General features: G+C 56.0%; 1 long non-coding RNA gene across 1 annotated transcript in view; it reads left to right on the forward strand.

Moving 5' to 3' along the window:
* The first annotated feature begins 16,205 nt into the window (after positions 1–16,205).
* The window catches only part of LOC144780827 (uncharacterized), a 195,818-nt gene continuing 189,637 nt past the window's right edge, over positions 16,206–22,386 (forward strand). Inside the window, exon 1 of the long non-coding RNA XR_013600779.1 lies at positions 16,206–16,274. This is a non-coding gene — a long non-coding RNA (uncharacterized LOC144780827). The remainder of the gene's footprint in view (positions 16,275–22,386) is intronic.

The raw sequence follows: 22,386 nt of genomic DNA on the forward strand, positions 1-22,386 counted from the left end.
CCTGCCAGGAGGTGTGGAGCTCTGGGGGTTGAGGTGTGACCTCCTCCTGCCAGGAGGTGTGGAGCTCTGGGGGGTGGAGGTGTGACCTCCTCCTGCCAGGAGGTGTGGAGCTCTGGGGGGTGGAGGTGTGACCTCCTCCTGCAGGAGGTGTGGAGCTCTGGGGGGTGAGGTGTGACCTCCTCCTGCCAGGAGGTGTGGAGCTCTGGGGGGCGGAGGTGTGACCTCCTCCTGCCAGGAGGTGTGGAGCTCTGGGGGTTGAGGTGTGACCTCCTCCTGCAGGAGGTGTGGAGCTCTGGGGGGTGAGGTGTGACCTCCTCCTGCAGGAGGTGTGGAGCTCTGGGGGGTGAGGTGTGACCTCCTCCTGCCAGGAGGTGTGGAGCTCTGGGGGCGGAGGTGTGACCTCCTCCTGCAGGAGGTGTGGAGCTCTGGGGGTTGAGGTGTGACCTCCTCCTGCAGGAGGTGTGGAGCTCTGGGGGGTGAGGTGTGACCTCCTCCTGCCGGGAGGTGTGGAGCTCTGGGGGGCGGAGGTGTGACCTCCTCCTGCCAGGAGGTGTGGAGCTCTGGGGGGTGAGGTGTGACCTCCTCCTGCCAGGAGGTGTGGAGCTCTGGGGGGCGGAGGTGTGACCTCCTCCTGCCAGGAGCTGTGGAGCTCTGGGGGGCGGAGGTGTGACCTCCTCCTGCCGGGAGGTGTGGAGCTCTGGGGGGCAGAGGTGTGACCTCCTCCTGCCGGGAGGTGTGGAGCTCTGGGGGGCAGAGGTGTAACCTCCTCCTGCCGGGAGGTGTGGAGCTCTGGGGGGCGGAGGTGTGACCTCCTCCTGCCAGGAGCTGAGGAGCTCTGGGGGGCGAGGTGTGACCTCCTCCTGCCAGGAGGTGTGGAGCTCTGGGGGGGCGGAGGTGTGACCTCCTCCTGCCGGGAGGTGTGGAGCTCTGGGGGGTGAGGTGTGACCTCCTCCTGCCAGGAGGTGTGGAGCTCTGGGGGCGGAGGTGTGACCTCCTCCTGCCGGGAGGTGTGGAGCTCTGGGGGGTGGAGGTGTGACCTCCTCCTGCCAGGAGGTGAGGAGCTCTGGGGGGTGGAGGTGTGACCTCCTCCTGCCAGGAGGTGTGGAGCTCTGGGGTGGAGGTGTGACCTCCTCCTGCCAGGAGGTGTGGAGCTCTGGGGGGTGAGGTGTGACCTCCTCCTGCCAGGAGGTGTGGAGCTCTGGGGGGTGAGGTGTGGCCTCCTCCTGCCAGGAGGTGTGGAGCTCTGGGGGGCGAGGTGTGACCTCCTCCTGCCAGGAGGTGTGGAGCTCTGGGGGGCGGAGGTGTGACCTCCTCCTGCCGGGAGGTGTGGAGCTCTGGGGGGCAGAGGTGTGACCTCCTCCTGCCGGGAGGTGTGGAGCTCTGGGGGGCAGAGGTGTGACCTCCTCCTGCCGGGAGGTGTGGAGCTCTGGGGGGCGGAGGTGTGACCTCCTCCTGCCAGGAGCTGAGGAGCTCTGGGGGGCGAGGTGTGACCTCCTCCTGCCAGGAGGTGTGGAGCTCTGGGGGCGAGGTGTGACCTCCTCCTGCCAGGAGGTGTGGAGCTCTGGGGGGGCGGAGGTGTGATCTCCTCCTGCCGGGAGGTGTGGAGCTCTGGGGGGCGAGGTGTCACCTCCTCCTGCCGGGAGGTGTGGAGCTCTGGGGGGTGAGATGTGACCTCCTCCTGCCAGGAGGTGTGGAGCTCTGGGGAGCGGAGGTGTGACCCCCTCCTGCCAGGCGGTGTGGAGCTCTGGGGGGTGAGGTGTGACCTCCTCCTGCCAGGAGGCGTGGAGCTCTGGGGGGCGGAGGTGTGACCTCCTCCTGCCAGGAGCTGTGGAGCTCTGGGGGGCGAGGTGTGACCTCCTCCTGCCAGGAGGTGTGGAGCTCTGGGGGGCGGAGGTGTGACCTCCTCCTGCCAGGAGGCGTGGAGCTCTGGGGGGCGGAGGTGTGACCTCCTCCTGCCAGGAGGTGTGGAGCTCTGGGGGGTGAGGTGTGACCTCCTCCTGCCAGGAGGTGTGGAGCTCTGGGGGGCGGAGGTGTGACCTCCTCCTGCCAGGAGGTGTGGAGCTCTGGGGGGTGAGGTGTCACCTCCTCCTGCCAGGAGGTGTGGAGCTCTGGGGGGTGAGGTGTGACCTCCTCCTGCCAGGAGGTGTGGAGCTCTGGGGGTGAGGTGTGACCTCCTCCTGCCAGGAGGTGTGGAGCTCTGGGGGGGGTGGAGGTGTGACCTCCTCCTGCCGGGAGGCGTGGAGCTCTGGGGGGCGGAGCTGTGACCTCCTCCTGCCAGGAGGTGTGGAGCTCTGGGGGCGGAGGTGTGACCTCCTCCTGCCAGGAGGTGTGGAGCTCTGGGGGGTGAGGTGTGACCTCCTCCTGCCAGGAGGTGTGGACCTCTGGGGGGCGGAGGTGTGACTTCCTCCTGCCAGGAGGTGTGGAGCTCTGGGGGGTGAGGTGTGACCTCCTCCTGCCGGGAGGTGTGGAGCTCTGGGGGGTGAGGTGTGACCTCCTCCTGCCAGGAGGTGTGGAGCTCTGGGGGTGAGGTGTGACCTCCTCCTGCCAGGAGGTGTGGAGCTCTGGGGGGTGGAGGTGTGACCTCCTCCTGCCAGGAGGTGTGGAGCTCTGGGGGTGAGGTGTGGCCTCCTCCTGCCAGGAAGTGTGGAGCTCTGGGGTTGAGGTGTGACCTCCTCCTGCCAGGAGGTGTGAAGCTCTGGGGGGTGAGGTGTGACCTCCTCCTGCCAGGAGGTGTGGAGCTCTGGGGGGTGAGGTGTGACCTCCTCCTGCCGGGAGGTGTGGAGCTCTGGGGGGTGAGGTGTGACCTCCTCCTGCAGGAGGTGTGGAGCTCTGGGGGGTGAGGTGTGACCTCCTCCTGCCGGGAGGTGTGGAGCTCTGGGGGGCGGAGGTGTGACCCCCTCCTGCCAGGAGGTGTGGAGCTCTGGGGGGTGAGGTGTGACCTCCTACTGCCAGGAGGTGTGGAGCTCTGGGGGGCGAGGTGTCACCTCCTCCTGCCAGGAGGTGTGGAGCTCTGGGGGGTGGAGGTGTGACCTCCTCCTGCAGGAGGTGTGGAGCTCTGGGGGGTGGAGGTGTGACCTCCTCCTGCCAGGAGCTGAGGAGCTCTGGGGGTTGAGGTGTGACCTCCTCCTGCCGGGAGGTGTGGAGCTCTGGGGGGTGAGGTGTGACCTCCTCCTGCCAGGAGGTGTGGAGCTCTGGGGGGTGAGGTGTGACCTCCTCCTGCCTGGAGGTGTGGAGCTCTGGGGTTGAGGTGTGACCTCCTCCTGCCAGGAGGTGTGGAGCTCTGGGGGTGAGGTGTGACCTCCTCCTGCCAGGAGGTGTGGAGCTCTGGGGGGCGGAGGTGTGACCTCCTCCTGCCAGGAGGTGTGGAGCTCTGGGGGGCAGAGGTGTGACCTCCTCCTGCCAGGAGCTGTGGAGCTCTGGGGGGCGGAGGTGTGACCTCCTCCTGCCAGGAGGTGTGGAGCTCTGGGGGGCGGAGGTGTGACCTCCTCCTGCCAGGAGGTGTGGAGCTCTGGGGGGCGGAGGTGTGACCCCCTCCTGCCAGGAGGTGTGGAGCTCTGGGGGGCGGAGGTGTGACCCCCTCCTGCCAGGAGGTGTGGAGCTCTGGGGGGCAGAGGTGTGACCTCCTCCTGCCAGGAGGTGTGGAGCTCTGGGGGGCAGAGGTGTGACCTCCTCCTGCCAGGAGGTGTGGAGCTCTGGGGGGCGGAGGTGTCACCTCCTCCTGCCAGGAGGTGTGGAGCTCTGGGGGTTGAGGTGTGACCTCCTCCTGCCGGGAGGTGTGGAGCTCTGGGGGGCGGAGGTGTGACCTCCTCCTGCCGGGAGGTGTGGAGCTCTGGGGGGTGAGGTGTGACCCCCTCCTGCCGGGAGGTGTGGAGCTCTGGGGGGCGGAGGTGTGACCTCCTCCTGCCGGGAGGTGTGGAGCTCTGGGGGGTGGAGGTGTGACCTCCTCCTGCCAGGAGGTGAGGAGCTCTGGGGGGTGGAGGTGTGACCTCCTCCTGCCAGGAGGTGTGGAGCTCTGGGGGGTGGAGGTGTGACCTCCTCCTGCCAGGAGGTGTGGAGCTCTGGGGTGGAGGTGTGACCTCCTCCTGCCAGGAGGTGTGGAGCTCTGGGGGGCGGAGGTGTGACCTCCTCCTGCCAGGTGATGTGGAGCTCTGGGGGGTGAGGTGTGACCTCCTCCTGCCAGGAGGTGTGGAGCTCTGGGGGTTGAGGTGTGACCTCCTCCTGCCAGGACGTGTGGAGCTCTGGGGGGCAGAGGTGTGCCCTCCTCCTGCCAGGAGGTGTGGAGCTCTGGGGGGCGGAGGTGTGACCTCCTCCTGCCAGGAGGTGTGGAGCTCTGGGGGGCGGAGGTGTGACCTCCTCCTGCCAGGTGATGTGGAGCTCTGGGGGGCGGAGGTGTGACCTCCTCCTGCCAGGAGGCGTGGAGCTCTGGGGGGCGGAGGTGTGACCTCCTCCTGCCAGGACGTGTGGAGCTCTGGGGGGCGGAGGTGTGACCTCCTCCTGCCAGGAGGTGTGAAGCTCTGGGGAGCGGAGGTGTGACCTCCTCCTGCCAGGAGGTGTGGAGCTCTGGGGGGTGAGGTGTGACCTCCTCCTGCCAGGAGGTGTGGAGCTCTGGGGGGTGAGGTGTGACCTCCTCCTGCCGGGAGGTGTGGAGCTCTGGGGGGTGAGGTGTGACCTCCTCCTGCCAGGAGGTGTGGAGCTCTGGGGAGCGGAGGTGTGACCTCCTCCTGCCAGGAGGTGTGGAGCTCTGGGGGGTGAGGTGTGACCTCCTCCTGCCAGGAGGTGTGGAGCTCTGGGGAGCGGAGGTGTGACCTCCTCCTGCCAGGAGGTGTGGAGCTCTGGGGAGCGGAGGTGTGACCTCCTCCTGCCAGGAGGTGTGGAGCTCTGGGGGGTGAGGTGTGACCTCCTCCTGCCAGGAGGTGTGGAGCTCTGGGGGGTGAGGTGTGACCTCCTCCTGCCGGGAGGTGTGGAGCTCTGGGGGGTGAGGTGTGACCTCCTCCTGCCAGGAGGTGTGGAGCTCTGGGGGGCGGAGGTGTGACCTCCTCCTGCCAGAAGGTGTGGAGCTCTGGGGGGTGAGGTGTGACCTCCTCCTGCCAGGAGGTGTGGAGCTCTGGGTGTTGAGGTGTGACCTCCTCCTGCCAGGAGCTGTGGAGCTCTGGGGGGCGAGGTGTGACCCCCTCCTGCCAGGAGGTGTGGAGCTCTGGGGGGCGGAGGTGTGACCCCCTCCTGCCAGGAGGTGTGGAGCTCTGGGGGGCGGAGGTGTGACCTCCTCCTGCCAGGAGGTGTGGAGCTCTGGGGGGCAGAGGTGTGACCTCCTCCTGCCAGGAGCTGTGGAGCTCTGGGGGGCGGAGGTGTGACCTCCTCCTGCCAGGAGGTGTGGAGCTCTGGGGGGCGGAGGTGTGACCTCCTCCTGCCAGGAGGTGTGGAGCTCTGGGGGGCGGAGGTGTGACCCCCTCCTGCCAGGAGGTGTGGAGCTCTGGGGGGCGGAGGTGTGACCCCCTCCTGCCAGGAGGTGTGGAGCTCTGGGGGGCAGAGGTGTGACCTCCTCCTGCCAGGAGGTGTGGAGCTCTGGGGGCGGAGGTGTGACCTCCTCCTGCCGGGAGGTGTGGAGCTCTGGGGGGTGGAGGTGTGACCTCCTCCTGCCAGGAGGTGTGGAGCTCTGGGGGTGAGGTGTGGCCTCCTCCTGCCAGGAGGTGTGGAGCTCTGGGGAGCGGAGGTGTGACCTCCTCCTGCCAGGAGGTGTGGAGCTCTGGGGAGCGGAGGTGTGACCTCCTCCTGCCAGGAGGTGTGGAGCTCTGGGGGGTGAGGTGTGACCTCCTCCTGCCAGGAGGTGTGGAGCTCTGGGGGGTGAGGTGTGACCTCCTCCTGCCGGGAGGTGTGGAGCTCTGGGGGGTGAGGTGTGACCTCCTCCTGCCAGGAGGTGTGGAGCTCTGGGGGGCGGAGGTGTGACCTCCTCCTGCCAGAAGGTGTGGAGCTCTGGGGGGTGAGGTGTGACCTCCTCCTGCCAGGAGGTGTGGAGCTCTGGGGGTTGAGGTGTGACCTCCTCCTGCCAGGAGCTGTGGAGCTCTGGGGGGCGAGGTGTGACCCCCTCCTGCCAGGAGGTGTGGAGCTCTGGGGGGCGGAGGTGTGACCCCCTCCTGCCAGGAGGTGTGGAGCTCTGGGGGGCGGAGGTGTGACCTCCTCCTGCCAGGAGCTGTGGAGCTCTGGGGGGCGGAGGTGTGACCTCCTCCTGCCAGGAGGTGTGGAGCTCTGGGGGGCGGAGGTGTGACCTCCTCCTGCCAGGAGGTGTGGAGCTCTGGGGGGCGGAGGTGTGACCCCCTCCTGCCAGGAGGTGTGGAGCTCTGGGGGGCGGAGGTGTGACCCCCTCCTGCCAGGAGGTGTGGAGCTCTGGGGGGCAGAGGTGTGACCTCCTCCTGCCAGGAGGTGTGGAGCTCTGGGGGCGGAGGTGTGACCTCCTCCTGCCGGGAGGTGTGGAGCTCTGGGGGGTGGAGGTGTGACCTCCTCCTGCCAGGAGGTGTGGAGCTCTGGGGGTGAGGTGTGGCCTCCTCCTGCCAGGAGGTGTGGAGCTCTGGGGAGCGGAGGTGTGACCTCCTCCTGCCAGGAGGTGTGGAGCTCTGGGGAGCGGAGGTGTGACCTCCTCCTGCCAGGAGGTGTGGAGCTCTGGGGGGTGAGGTGTGACCTCCTCCTGCCAGGAGGTGTGGAGCTCTGGGGGGTGAGGTGTGACCTCCTCCTGCCGGGAGGTGTGGAGCTCTGGGGGGTGAGGTGTGACCTCCTCCTGCCAGGAGGTGTGGAGCTCTGGGGGGCGGAGGTGTGACCTCCTCCTGCCAGAAGGTGTGGAGCTCTGGGGGGTGAGGTGTGACCTCCTCCTGCCAGGAGGTGTGGAGCTCTGGGGGTTGAGGTGTGACCTCCTCCTGCCAGGAGCTGTGGAGCTCTGGGGGGCGAGGTGTGACCCCCTCCTGCCAGGAGGTGTGGAGCTCTGGGGGGCGGAGGTGTGACCCCCTCCTGCCAGGAGGTGTGGAGCTCTGGGGGGCGGAGGTGTGACCCCCTCCTGCCAGGAGGTGTGGAGCTCTGGGGGGCAGAGGTGTGACCTCCTCCTGCCAGGAGGTGTGGAGCTCTGGGGGGTGGAGGTGTGACCTCCTCTTGCCGGGAGGTGTGGAGCTCTGGGGGGTGAGGTGTGACCTCCTCCTGCCAGGAGGTGTGGAGCTCTGGGGGGCGGAGGTGTGACCTCCTCCTGCCGGGAGGTGTGGAGCTCTGGGGGGTGGAGGTGTGACCTCCTCTTGCCGGGAGGTGTGAAGCTCTGGGGGGCGGAGGTGTGGCCTCCTCCTGCCAGGATTGTCCCTGGATAAGTGACCACAGATGGTCCAGCTTCAAAGGGGCCGCCGCCTCTGAGAGGCAAATGTGAGTCACACCTTAGCTTGTCTCTTTCTTTGTGCAGAGAGACAGTCCGGCATCTCCTCCAGAGGCGGAAACCTGTTGTAGAACTGGTTTCCCAGAAGGACTTGCTGATTGTACCGGCCACACCTCAGGGGTGTGCCCATAGCTCTAACGCAGGGAAGGGACGTTCTGACATCTTGGATTTGGGAAGAGGGATGCACTGGGGGACAGTCCAGTCCTAATCCCACAGGAAGTGATGTAAGAGTAGGTAGGTTTGCCCTTGGTAGGTATGTAACCTTATTGGTGAGGGTGTCCTCCACATCCAGAACCTCAACATTGGTATAAAAGTGGTACCCGTGGGTATCAGCCTCAGAACTCTGCTGGACTCGGAAGAACAGAAGAAGAGACGGTAAGGGCGGATCCGGTTCCCTCTGGTACCAAGGACCCGTGAGTGGCGTCCAAGGGTAAGGTGGCGAGGCTCCGGTGAAGCTACAGGGACACAAAAGCTAAAGAAGCCGTACACCTGTACAGTGACCAGTAGACTCCACTCTACAACACTCTCTACCACTGAAGTTGACTCCCTTCTAACCCACCGTACAACACTCTACTCCCCCTTCTCCACCCTACAAAACAACAACACCAATATACAACAATAATATACAACCTAAACAAAACAAATTGCCAACACCCCCCTCCATCTGTCCATCTATTTCCCATGCAGGTGTATAACATGCAATTATATATAAGTGCCTAAAGGGGATTAAAGATAAGTGACATGCTTGCGCTCTATTTGCTTGATAATGTACATTTAAATACACGTATCAACCAGCAGCGGTCCGTGCAGGGGAGCGCAGTGGGGTGAGGCGGGGATGTTGACAGACAACGGAATAGGAATTATTTATTTATTTAATTCTCCCTATACCGTCGTCTGTCGACTTCCCTGCTCCCACTGTGCCTCACCCCGCCTCCCCACCGCGCTTACCTGCACGGACCGCCGCTGGTATCAACAATGTAACTAAACACAGTCATACACATGCAGGCACGTGCACACGAGCAGGCGACTAGTTGTGTTTAGTGCATTCTGGAGCCAACACTACAACCTTTTCAGGCTTCGACATCAGCATATTCGGATGTTGCTGTGTGCTGAAGTCGGCGTTTCTTGACGGCGGTGTATCTTGACCTCGGCACATTTTGACGTCAGCCTTTCTTGACATCGGTATCGATTGTTGTCCGCACATCCTGAGTTTGGCCTTTCTATTCTGTACAGATCTCCCCCCTATCTATTCACCATGCCATATAATCCCACTACACAAATCCACTTCACACCACACAATTCCAACACACACAATTCCACAACTTCCATTCCAGTCCAACCCACATACACCCACTCCATTGCAAACCAACACACATGGGTAAAAGACTGTCATTAACAACGCCAATAGCTCTAACTTTCACACATGTGAAATCTATTTCATTGCCAATGCTTGTTATTCCTTGTTTCACATGAGAGCGCCTTGAGGTGCGTGAGTACCGGATGGGCGCTGTACCAGCACCTCTTGTATTTGATTTAATGCCCCGAATGTTCTCAACAGATTCATTAGAATGGAAGCCACATTGGGCACACGTGACTCCTGGCCTCATTCTTAGCTCCCCGGCGGCGTGGGCGTCATGGAGGGGTGGAGGGGGGGGGGGGGCTGGGCATGGCTGTTTTTAACATCATGTTTAAAAACTATGGGGCATATTATCAAGGGCAATATCGCCGCTTTAGGGACTTTTTCCCGCGAAAGCAGCGATAATTTTATCGCCTTATTAGCAAGCTGTCGCTTACAACTTTTAGCGTCAGCTTGTAGGCGATAGCGATCGGTTTGGTGCCCGCTTTGCATGTCAGCGATATTTATTGCTAATGACATGTAAAGTGGCCGTACCCAACCTGTTGACGACTAAAAGCAGTCGCTAACAGAGCTATCGTCTATTAGCAAGGCAGGCAAAGCGAATAAAAAAGTCGTGCTGAGCGCGAATATCACCAGAACCTAACGCCTGCTCAGGCCAGGACTTAACCTGTTTATCCAATGGGAGGTGGATATTCAGTTTAAAACCCAATTGGCGTTAATGCCTGAATATCACTGGATTTCCAGCGATATTCACGCATTGCGCCGCTATCGCTGGATATTTTATCGCTTTTGAGATAAACGTTGCTAATAGCACGTTATCTCTGCGATAATATCCGGCGATGCGTGGCGATAAAAAAAATGCGCTAAGCGCATTTATCGATAAATATCGCTATTTGTTGCTAATATGCCCCTATAACTTTTCATACATACCTCTACATTAATTGATATAACTTAGGTTCTAAGGTGAAATCCTTCAGCCTGTTATAAAAGACACTTTTTTCATTTTGAAGAGACGTCATTATATTTGGCTGACATGTGTCGCTTGGTTTCCATGCAGAGTGTTTGTAGACTGGCCTCTCACAGCCAATCAGGACCCTCGGCTCGGCTCTCCCCGTGACCTCTGCTCCGAGCCGGGCTCTCTCTCCCTCTCAAGGTGACCTTGGACCAGCAGGGACGGGTCACTGCAGGGGGTCCTGGCGACGCTGCCCCCTGAGCCATGGGCTGCCATGAGAGGGGGAGGGGGCATGTCAACACCCCCTCCCCCCCCCCCCCCCACTCCCTGTGTAAAGGTTGGCACGTAGCTGCAGCGACCTCTCAAGGTCAAAGGTGACCTCCGGTAATAATATCAGTTATACAAGCATGCCCTTTGACCCCGAGCCCTGCCCCCCCCAGCAGTTAACCCCCAGGCCTGCTCGACTGACTCAACGTGAAATATCTTCATTTTATAACCAACTTGTGGAAGGAGCCGGAGAACAAGGCCCACGCGCCTCAGAAACACCCTTAGCTCACCTCTGAGCCATGTCCTCACTCCAGAACGGATGCAGCAGTGTGTCTGTCCCTCAGGAGGGTGTGCATCTCAAATCTGTCCCCCAGAGGGAGAAGGGAGGAACAGGGGGAACACGCCAACTGGACACCAGGGGAAATTGGTTGAAAACAGGGCTGGTGCCAACCTACCAGGGCACTGGCTGTGCCCCCACCCAGGTTCGACACAATAGTCTTTGTGCTGCAGACTGAGGGTTTTATCTCCAATCTATCCTCCCTGCCCCGGGGGAGCAGAAAGTCTACTAGACACCAGGGAAAAAGAGTTAAACAAGCATTTGCAATGCAATAGGTCTCGCATTACGAAAGTGTGAGCTATTGGTCTTGTAAATGACACATTTTTAGGTCTCGCCTGTCAATGCGCATGCGCATTGAGTAGAGCGAGACTATAGCGACTTAAACAGACTTTACCCAACTGGGCGATTTGGTGCTGTGCCCGTGCGCTTTTAGGTCAATGCGCAAGCGCATTGACCTAAAATGCGCGTGCACATCATCAAATCGCCATCTGTTCCCTCAGCCGCACTCCTCCCACACCTTTGAAGTGAAGCTTAGCTTCACTTCAAAGGCCCCTGCTGCTTCACACCCTCATCGCCGCTCTCCCCACTCCGCCCCCTCCCCTGCCCGCCGTGTCGCATTTCACCTCCCCCCTCCCCACAGCAATGCCCTCCGTCTTGTTGAGAAAGGAATTGTCTCGGGGACCACACCACATCTGGATTGTCTTCTATCAGTACATCTAATTTCATCTTTCTTTGAGTGCACCCAAGTTAGACGCCAGATGAGTCGGCGTGGCCATGTGTGTGCAAGTTTACCTAACTTTTGGCGACCTCCTTCTGTGTGATGTACTCTTATAACTTTCCTGTTCGGGCCAGAAACGGGCAATCCCACTGTGGGCCCATGTTTGTTTATTCACCTGCAGTGAGTGCCCCTCGTTCATTCTCCCACACATATTGAATGACGCTCATTACAGCAGCCTGCCGTTCCTTCACGTTCCTTCCTCCCCGCGCCCATCTGCAAGACATACAAATAGCGCCTCGTCACTCCAAGGCTCCCCTTGTGTTGTTATCTTTTCATCTCTGACCATAGTCTGCAATCCGATCCTTTCTGCCCCTTCCTTACTTGGCTTCCCACCTTCCCACTTCTCTTTTGTCATTCGCGCTCCTCCTCTGCCCCATGTTGCTGCAGTCCTCTAGCAGGGACCTTACTGTAGCTTGTGCCGCCGCCATTCGCACCTCGGCCACGTCACAGAAAAGATGTTAAAGCTGCCACAACACTTCAGAGGGCGCGCCTTTTGTTCAGTGTTGCTCATTTCACCTCTGTTCTTCACCACTGGGTGCCGCTTGCACCTCCTTTCACCAGCTGCGGGGGATGTGTGGCCTGAGACTCGCGAAATATTTCGCGCCGGTTTAAGTTTTTGAAAACACAGCCAGTGCAAGGAATGTGTACGCCACAGGTATTACTTTTAATGTAAAATTGTTTAGTTAGCCAGGAAAAAGTATTGTTGAGCCAACTTATGTACGGCTTTGGATTACAAAAATAACACAATTAACTGTACATAGCGCTGTCTACCATTTTGTATTTGGGATCTAGGCACTGATATGTACATTACTACCCAACTCAATGTTACCCTTTTTTTCGACTCGTAAGGATGAAAGACTGAATTTGGAGCCTGTTATTGTTTTAAATTTGTATAAGTAGCTAGACCCGAAGGTATCAGAGCGCTTTACACGTTATGTGATCACTTTTTTTACTCTTCAGTGGAATCATTAGTTCACTTAGCTCTTTCCCCAGCTTCTAAGCTGAGGAAGAAATCACTAGCTCTACAAACGTGCTGCAAAGAAGGATGCTAGTGTCTCCAGGCACTAATGAATGAATGGGCTTTGTGTTCTGTAGCATTCTCAGATGGCCCCAGCTCACCCCAGAAACAATTATAGATTACATGGGTTTCAATTTACATCAACTGTTTTAGTACAAAAACATATGTAAGCAAGAAGGGTGGGAGAGGTATTAGAAATGCAAGTCCAACTGTGTGGGTGTTGCCAACATTCCCAAAGGGCCAAACTTCTAGAAAGTGTCTTGTACAGGACTGAATTTCAGGATACCCTTACAATATTCTGACCAGGTGGATTCAATATTTATTTGTACCTCTTGAACTGACCTCTCGGCAGATTAAAAACTCCCTGATCAATATTTTCTTGTACTGATGATGACCTGCTAACCTACTAAAGTTTGAAACCCTGTTAACTGCTAGCCGCAATATTAAGATTAGTCTTTTGTTTAAGCATGCAGTAGCGCCCTCTCTTCGATTTACACCTAACTGCCTGTCTGTGTGACCAATGCACACCTTAAATCGGTAGTCTATATCATGTCGAACATACGTTTGTTTCATTTAGATTTATGTAGGGTGACAATTTGAAGTTCTCCAATTAATAGATGGAACTCTTATGAAATCACATGCTCTGACAACATCCTAACATGTTTAATGTGGTCGGCAATATCAGTATTGTGTTACAAATAAGTAAAACATAAGGTATGCCTCTTTTTGAAGCAAGGCTTCTTAGTTTTTTATTTTTCTTTACCTCTCTCCCTCTCTCACTCCACTCCCTCTCCTCTCCCTCCTTCCCTCTCGCCCTCCCTCTCTCTCCCTCCCCTCACTCTCTCACTCTGCCACTCTCCCTCTCTCCGTCTACCTCTCTCCCTTTCCCTCACTTCCCTCTCTCCTCTCTCACCCTCTCCCTCTCTCTCTCCTCTCTCCCCCTCTCTCTCCCCTCTCCCTCTATTTACCTTCCCCCTGCTCTCCTTTTTCTCCCTCTCCCCATCTCCCCCTCTGCCTGCTCTCCTCTCCCTCTCTCTCCCTCTCTCCCTCCCCTCTCTCTCCCCTCGCTCTCCCCTCCGTCCTTCGCTCTCGTCCTCCCCCTTCTCCCTCTACCGCTCTATCACTCAGCTCCACTAGAGCATCACTCAGCTCCACCACAGCATCACTCAGCTCCACCACAGCATCACTCAGCGCCACCACTGCATCACTCAGCGCAACCACAGCATCACTCAGCGCAACCACAGCATCACTCAGCGCAACCACAGCATCACTCAGCGCAGCCACAGCATCACTCAGCGCAACCACAGCAACACTCAGCGCAACTACAGCATCACTCAGCGCCACCAGAGCATCACTCAGCGCAACCACAGCATCACTCAGCGCAACCACAGCATCACTGGTTCAAATATGTTCTTTCAATGGTTTCAAGCTTTCAAGCTTTATTACAAATCACAAAAAGATGTTAATATTTCACTTCTGTTCTTGGATTTTTGTCACAATAAAAAACACTGAACATAATCTTCACAAAAGTTATTTACAAAAGTTTAAGCTATTGCCATTACAAATTAAATAAATTATTTAAGTATTAATTATTTAAAAAAATTAAAAGCCATTGTTATTTGTAATATCAATACATCTAAGTCACGTAAATACAAAACATGTTGCATTACAAATGCTATAGGTGTCACATTTGCGAAAGTTTTAACTATTGGCATTGTAAATGACAAAGCTATTCATTTAGCTATTTTAAAAAACAACACATACAAAAATGTCATTTATAAGACCAATAGCTCAAACTTTCCTAATGTGAGACCTATTGCATTTCCATAAGCCAATAGCTTACAGTTTCCTAATGCGAGTCCTATTGGCTATGGCAATGCTTATTGTTAGCAAGCAAGGACAGTGCTGTTGTGGTGCTGAATGATGATGTGGTTGGGCTGAGTGATGTGGTGGTGTATTAGAGTGATGTGGTGGTATCCCCGAGTGATGTGGAGGTGTCCCCGAGTGATGTGGTGGTGTCCCTGAGTGATGTGGTGGTGTCCCAGAGTGATGTGGTGGTGTCCCCGAGTGATGTGGTGGTGTCCCTGAGTGATGTGGTGGTGCCCCTGAGTGGTGTCCCCAAGTGATGTGGTGGTGTCCCAGACTGATGTGGTGGTGCCACTGAGTGATGTGGTGGTGTCCCTGAGTGATGTGGTGGTGTCCCTGAGTGATGTGGTGGTATCCGAGAGTGAAGTGGTGGTGCCCCTGAGTGATTTGGTGGTGCCCCTGAGTGATGTGGTGGTGTCCCTGAGTGATGTGGTGGTGCCCCTGAGTGATGTGCTGGTGTCCCTGAGTGATGTGGTGGTGCCCCTGAGTGATGTGGTGGTGCCCCTGAGTGATGTGGTGGTGTCCCCGAGTGATGTGATGGTGTCCCTGAGTGATGTGGTGGTGTCCCCGAGTGATGTGGTGGTGCCCCCCGAGTGATGTGGTGGTGTCTCCGAGTGATGTGGTGGTGTTCCCGAGTGATGTAGTGGTGTTCCTGAGTGATGTGGTGGTGTCCCTGAGTGATGTGCTGGTGTCCCTGAGTGATGTGGTGGTGCCCCTGGGTGGTGCCCCTGAGTGATGTGGTGGTGTCTCTGAGTGATGTGGTGGTGTTCCCGAGTGATGTAGTGGTGTTCCTGAGTGATGTGGTGGTGTCCCTGAGTGATGTGCTGGTATCCCTGAGTGATGTGGTGGTGCCCCTGGGTGGTGCCCCTGAGTGATGTGGTGGTGTCTCCGAGTGATGTGGTGGTGTTCCTGAGTGATGTGGTGGTGTCCCTGAGTGTGATGTGGTGGTGTATGTGAGTGATGTGGTGGTGTATGTGAGTGATGTGGTGGTGTCCCAGAGTGATGTGGTGGTGCCCCTGAGTGATGTGGTGGTGTCCTTGAGTGATGTGGTGGTGTCCCTGAGTGATGTGGTGGTGTCCCTGAGTGATGTGGCGGTGTCCCTGAGTGATGTGGTGGTGTCCCTGAGTGGTGTCCCTGAGTGATGTGGTGGTGTCGCTGAGTGATGTGGTGGCGTCCCTGAGTGATGTGGTGGTGTCCCTGAGTGATGTGGTGGTGCCCCTGAGTGATGTGGTTGTGTTCCAGAGTGATGTGGTGGTGTTCCAGAGTGATGTGGTGGTATCCCCGAGTGATGTGGTGGTATCCCCGAATGATGTGGTGGTGTCCCTGAGTGATCTGGTGGTGTCCCCGAGTGATGTGGTGGTGCCCCCAAGTGATGTGGTGGTGTCCCCGAGTGATGTGGTGGTGTCCCCGAGTGATGTGGTGGTGTCCCTACAAAGACCTGCAGTTCAACTCGTCGTTACTAGGTGTCCCTCATGAGTCTGACTTGGTGAGGGACACGTAGCAATGACTAGTTGAACTGCAGCACTTTGTATAATTATTTTGATATTGGATACTATAATATTCACTGCCCACAGCTAATCTCGGCCCATAATGCTTTGCAGGGCCTTAGGTTGGGATTGTATTTTTGCCCATAACTGTGCTTGGGGTGGTCCTAGGAGGAAGGGACCATCACCAATCGTTGAGCATGATGTGCTCTTTGTGTTCAAGGCATCTACTTGGTCCTCCCCTAGGTTGGGGGGGGGCAAAATCATCACCTCTCTCATTGGCTGAAATTTAGTTCACTTTAGTGAGTTGATTATATGTTTTTTAGCATGTAAAGTTGCTTTATCAATGCATTTGTGGGTGCAGTTTAATAGCTGAGTTTTTGTTTTAATTCCCCAAACTCTGCCAGTGGAGCAGAGTTCATTGCCCACCCCTAGAATCGCACAAGGGTGGGAAGAGCCTCAGCAGTTAAGGGGTTAAGGGGTTAAGCACCTGGTCACATTGCCAGTACATTATAGTGCTGTGCAATCTAACAAGTAAAGATTGTGAAACGTGGCTGATCATGAACTGAAGGGAAGTATTGCATCACGTCTGAAGGCGATGTTTCCACGAAGGAGCCGCAAACATGCTTTTATCCGTTTCCCACCTGCGGCAGGTAAACTCTGAAGCCTTGTCATTCACAGAGTTAATGTGTAACTTTTTATCACTTGGGCAAACAGCACCCGCCTGCTCTTCCAACAGTGGCCCTGAGCGGTCCCTGGCAAGCAGCGGTGCAGCCGAGGCGGCGTCACGGCACCATCACCTGCATGGTCATGGTAAGTCCAAGGAGATATGGCTGGCGTGGAGAGGGGGACCTGCCTGCAAACTGACGTCATCGCCGGCAGGTGATGGGAGGTCATGAGAGGAAGGCAAGAAACAGGGCATCAGCGAAAGCTACACAGTCCCATCTGATGTTTTGCAAGATTTTGTGTATTTGTATCCCATACCCTATTGTACGAAAATGTATGTTTTTATCTTTTGTCCTTCTTTTTATGTGGATCTCATTTGAGTTCCAAAACCATAAATAAATTGAACTTGAGTGAACTTGAGTACACAGTCAGGAGCAGACAGCACTCTTCTGTGTTTCTCATTGGTGCGGACCAACATGGCCAGTCCTGAGAGCGCTTTGTAATTTCCAAAACCAGGCCAACGCAGGGACCGCCTGATGTGATTGCATCATACACCCATGTAGTTCATGTATGCACTTCCAGCCATAAAAAGCTCATTTGTACCCAGGGCCTTGGGATCCAGTTTGCATGACCCCCTGCACTGAGATAAAGGATAGTTATCAAAGTTGGAAATTGTTTTAGACATTCTATTACGAGATTTAGCCCCCACTGTGTAAGGTGAATTCAGGAAGTAAATTCACCTGGTTTCATAAACAAAGCACAATCCTAAAAACAGCCAAGCAAACACCCATATCATCATTTAGAAAAGATTACTGTGAAATGGCTGCAGCTAAGCTGTGGAACAGTCTGCCGGCCGATGTCCGCCAAATCACTCATCTCCTACCCTTTAGGAAACGAATCAAAACCTGGCTCTTTCCTCCACCCCTTTAGCCTGCCAGCCATAGTTCAACCCCCCCGTCTATAAACCCAGGAGTAGCTACCAGCGCCAGGATACCTGCCAGGTGACAGCCGCGCTTTATAAATGTTTTTTTAAATAAATGTACTATTTTAATGTCAAAGTAAAACTCCTTTGAGGATCTGTTGAAATAAAAAACAAGAGTTCTTATTCAAGCCACACTGGCCACTGACGCCGGAAGCAAAGGATTCCTGCTTATTCTGTCCTTTGACACAAAGTGGTATATGGAGGTAAACCCAGCCTCTCAATGTCTGATCTCAGCAAAAGTCTGAATGAGGTACAAGGTGTGGAGGAGGTACAAGGTGTGGATGAGGTACAAGGTGTGGAGGAGGTACAAGGTGTGGAGGAGGTAGAAGGTGTGGAGGAGGTACAAGGTGTGCAGGAGGTACAAGGTGTGGATGAGGTACAAGGGGTGGTGGAGGTACAAGGTGTGGATGAGGTACAATGTGTGGAGGAGGTACAAGGTGTGGATGAGGTACAAGGGGTGGATGAGGTACAAGGGGTGGTGGAGGTACAATGTGTGGGTGAGGTACAAGGTGTGGATGAGGTACAAGGTGTGGAGGAGGTACAAGGTGTGGATGAGGTACAAGGGGGGGTGGAGGTACAATGTGTGGGTGAGGTACAAGGTGTGGATGAGGTGGTGGTGGAGGTACAATGTGTGGGTGGGGTACAATGTATTGGTGAGGTACAAGGTGTGGAGGAGGTACAATGTGTGGGTGAGGTACAAGGTGTGGAGGAGGTACACGGTGTGGATGAGGTACAAGGGGTGGTGGAGGTACAATGTGTGGGTGAGGTACAAGGTGTGGAGGAGGTACAAGGGGTGGTGGAGGTACAATGTGTGGGTGAGGTACAATGTGTGGAGGAGGTACAAGGTGTGGATGAGGTACAAGGGGTGGTGGAGGTACAATGTGTGGGTGAGGTACAAGGTGTGGAGGAGGTACAAGGGGTGGTGGAGGTACAATGTGTGGGTGAGGTACAAGGTGTGGAGGAGGTACAAGGTGTGGAGGAGGTACAATGTGTGGGTGAGGTACAATGTGTGGGTGAGGTACAAGGTGTGGAGGAGGTACAAGGTGTGGAGGAGGTACAATGTGTGGGTGAGGTACAATGTGTGGGTGAGGTACAAGGTGTGGATGAGGTACAAGGTGTGGAGGAGGTACAAGGTGTGGATGAGGTACAAGGTGTGGATGAGGTACAATGTGTGGGTGAAGTACAAGGTGTGGAGGAGGTACAAGGTGTGGGTGAGGTACAAGCTGTGGAGGAGGTACAAGGTGTGGATGAGGTACAATGTGTGGGTGAAGTACAAGGTGTGGAGAAGGTACAAGGTGTGGGTGAGGTACAAGCTGTGGAGGAGGTACAAGGTGTGGATGAGGTACAAGGTGTGGATGAGGTACAAGGTGTGGATGAGGTACACGGTGTGGAGGAGGTACATGGTGTGGATGAGGTGCAAGGTGTGGATGAGGTACAAGCTGTGGATGAGGTACACGCTGTGGATGAGGTATAAGGTGTGGATGAGGTACAAGGTGTGGATGAGGTACAAGGTGTGGATGAGGTAGAAGGTGTCAGGTTTTCCTGGTGCTCTTCAGGATCCGGGTGATGCTCGAGAGGGTCCACCTCCGGATCTCCCCAAGCCTGGTCTATATAGCACCCAGGCCTAAAGGCGATCCGGCGAGGGGAAAAAAATGAAGGGGGGTCCGGGTTGGAGCTCTTCGGACTGGCTCTATCTGCAATAGACAAAGGACACTATGTTACTGTGCATCGGTAACCTTCCCCTCATCTCCACTTCCCCTGCAGAACCTACACCTACCTCGGTGCTCTACCGCTAATGACCCAGCTGGTTGCGTGCTCAGGAATGACTCTGTTTTTTCAGTAAATTTCGGCAGTGGTACATAGCCTACGAGACACAAGCATAGGTTAACTCCTCAACTTCAATCCCCCTTCGCCTCCCACCAGGAGCCACTGAATACTAATAGAGTACACACCTGGTCGTGCATAACATGCACCGTGAAAGAAAAGGGAATGTCCGAGCTTCAATGTCAGTATTAACACAGTACTGCGTCCAACCCTGCTTCTGTTACTTCACAGAAGCAATGAAATTAGTCAGTATCCGAGATCCCCTTCAAGCAAACAAAAAGTAAACAATACGGATGAGGTACAACACTAGATGTATCCCTCCTAAGTCTTACCGTCCACGGAATGCGAAGTCAACAACAAAACGAGCTTCTCCGTTCACCAGGGCGTCCGTAAGATAGCAGCAAAACCCTTCCCACACGAACCAACAGAACTGGGGGTTCAGCAGGCAATGGAACTCCTCCTCTTCCGGAAAGGTTCACCCAGTGCGCGTGTCTTCGCGTAATGCCGAGAAGCACCACCGCACCCACCAAACGGATCAGCCGATCCGCCCCTTTTTCCTCTCGGTTGTCTGACACCATACGGGTCTGTGTCTTCGCGTACAGCCGCGGCGAAGCACCACAGAACCCGTTCCGATGAGACAGCCGACTCACCGCGAACAAATCGCTCCTAGAGAGCGCCCTTCCGCAACTAGCTCCGTACTCCTCCAGAGAGTGTCCGTGTCTTCGCTGGACCTAGCGAAGCACCACGCACTGGGAAATCCACAGCTCCACCAAAAGTACTGATACCCAGAATGAACACGGAATTCAATACAACCCGACTTCCGGGTTTGGGTTGCTTAAGTAGGTTCCGCCTCCTCCTACCGAGACTTCTGGGACTTGTAGTTCCTGATATGTGGCAGGCGCGGTCAGCCACGATTTCAGATCCTGACAATACGTCCTCCTCCCAAGCTCCTCCTAGACCCAGGCTTACTCGGATAGCAAGCATAGAACTGTCGCACCGCTCTCGGGGCATGCATCCCCGTGCACGGCTCCCAGGAGTCCTCCTCCGAGGCATACCTCTTCCAGGACACAAGGTACCAGAGGCGGCCCTGGCGGTACCGGGAATCCAGGATTTTGTGCACCTCAAACTCCAACTGCCCATCCCTCAACACCGGGGGTGGCGCCACCCGACGGCGTCCATACGCCGGCTTCAGCAGGCTGCAGTGAAAGACTGGATGGATCCTGAGGGATGCAGGCAGCTTCAAACGAAACGCCACTGGATTCACCTGTCGGGGGACGGGATACAGCCCAATGAATCGCGGGTGAAATATGCTGCGTTACTTGAATCGTATGTTTTTAGTGGACAGCCACACCCGATCCCCCACCTTGTAATGCGGCCCTACCTGCCTACGGGCATCCGCCCATTTCTTGTAGGTCAGTTTGGCCTTGACTAGTTCAGCCCGTATCCGCCAATGGGTCTTCAGCAGTTCCTTGACGTGGACATACACCGAAGGGTGGTTCGTGATTTCACTCGGTATCGTTAGAGGCAGTGTGTTGGCATGAAAGCCAGTATTAGCCCTGAAAGGCGTTTCCTTGATGGAACTATGCCAGGAATTGTTGTACGTCAATTCCGCCAACCATAACAACGACACCCACGAATCCGACGCCTCCTTCGCATAACATCTCAGATATTTCTTGAGTGTCTGATTTAATCTCTCGGTTTGGCCATCCGTTTGGGGATGAAAGCTCGTGGATAAGGACACCTCCACCTGCAACGCTTTACACCATGCCCTCCAGAACCTGGCAATGAACTGTGGTCCTCTGTCCGAGACGATAACCTTAGGAAGACCGTGCAATCGAACCACTTGCTGGAGCAACATTTGGACGGTTTGGGCAGCGGTAGGTAGATTCCTGCATGGAAGGAAGTGACCTGCTTTAGTCAAACTATCCACTACCACCAGGATGGCGTTACACCCCTGGTCCATGGGTAACCCAACCACAAAATCAAGGCTGATGTTTTGCCATGGGCTGGACGGGGTAGGTAAGGGCATTAAGACCCACTTTGCCCTGCAAGTCTCACTCTTGGCCCTGGCACACGTCTCACATTGGGAAACCCACATCTTCACATCCTTCGCCACGGTCCCCCACCAAAAGGAGCGCTGCATGGACGAAAGAGTCTTCTTACACCCCGGATGCCCGGCTAACACAGCGTTGTGGCACCAGTTAAATGCCTTCTGCCGGATCCCATGAGTCGGCAAAAACAGCCGGTTGCAATACAACGGAATACCATGCTGTAACGAGCGTTGCGGGTCCTCGGCGGCCCATTCCTGCCACTGGGCAAGGGAACGATGTTCTTTAACCTGATTCAGGAAGTTATCCACCGTAACCACACACAGGACCTTCTCGGGGGATACTATGGCCTCAGGTTGAAGTAAGCGCGGAGTCTCAGCATCGTTCAGTTTGGAGAGGGAATCAGCCTTCTGGTTGTCAGAACCCGGACGGAAGGTGATAACAAAGTCGTATTCGGCAAAAAACAGAGTCCATCGCATCTGCCTCTGTGTTAGGTGCCGCGCGGTTTTCATGAATTGCAGATTGCGGTGGTCCGAATATACTGTGACGGGATGTTGGGCCCCCCATAGGTAATGCCTCCATTCCTGAAACGCTCTCTTGACCGCCAAGAGCTCCTTCTCCGCCACTGTGTAGCTGGCTTCGGCCGGGGACAATTTCTTAGACATGAACGCCACCGGATGTAATTGGCCTGTCTCTCTGTCTCTTTGCGATAACACCGCACCAAGAGCCACGTCTGAAGCATCGGCTTCAACAATAAAGGGGACGTCGACCTGGGGATGTCTCAGTATTGGTGCAGAACAGAAGGCTTCCTTGAGCTGCTCAAAAGCTGCGGTAGCCTCCGGAGTCCACTCGTAGGCCACGCCCTTCCTCAGTAAGCGGGTTATAGGGGCAGCCATCTGAGAGAAATGTGCTATAAAGCGCCTGTAGTAATTAGCCAACCCTAGAAAATATTGGACCTCACGTACTGTTCTTGGGACCGGCCACTCCTGTACCGCGGCCACCTTTCTCTCTGCCATACTGAAACCCTGGGGACTCAGGATCACACCCAGAAACTCCACCTGCTTGACGTTGAACTCGCATTTACTCAGCTTGCAATACAAATGATTTTCCTGCAAACGCTGTAGTATTGCCCCCACATGATCCGGATGTTGGGCTGCTGTTTCCGAATAGATCAAAATGTCGTCTATATATACGATCGCAATGTGATCCAGATATTCCTTAAGAACGTCATTCAAAAAGAACTGAAATGCCGCAGGGGCATTACACAGCCCAAACGGCATCACCAAATATTCGTATAACCCATAACGGGTCTTGAAGGCCGTTTTCCACTCGTCTCCCTGGCGGATTCGGACCAGGTGTTAAGCTCCTCGAAGATCCAGACGAGTGTATACGGCCGCCCCTCGCA

Source organism: Lissotriton helveticus, chromosome 9 (genome assembly GCF_964261635.1).
Source record: "Lissotriton helveticus chromosome 9, aLisHel1.1, whole genome shotgun sequence".
Lineage (NCBI taxonomy): Eukaryota > Metazoa > Chordata > Amphibia > Caudata > Salamandridae > Lissotriton > Lissotriton helveticus.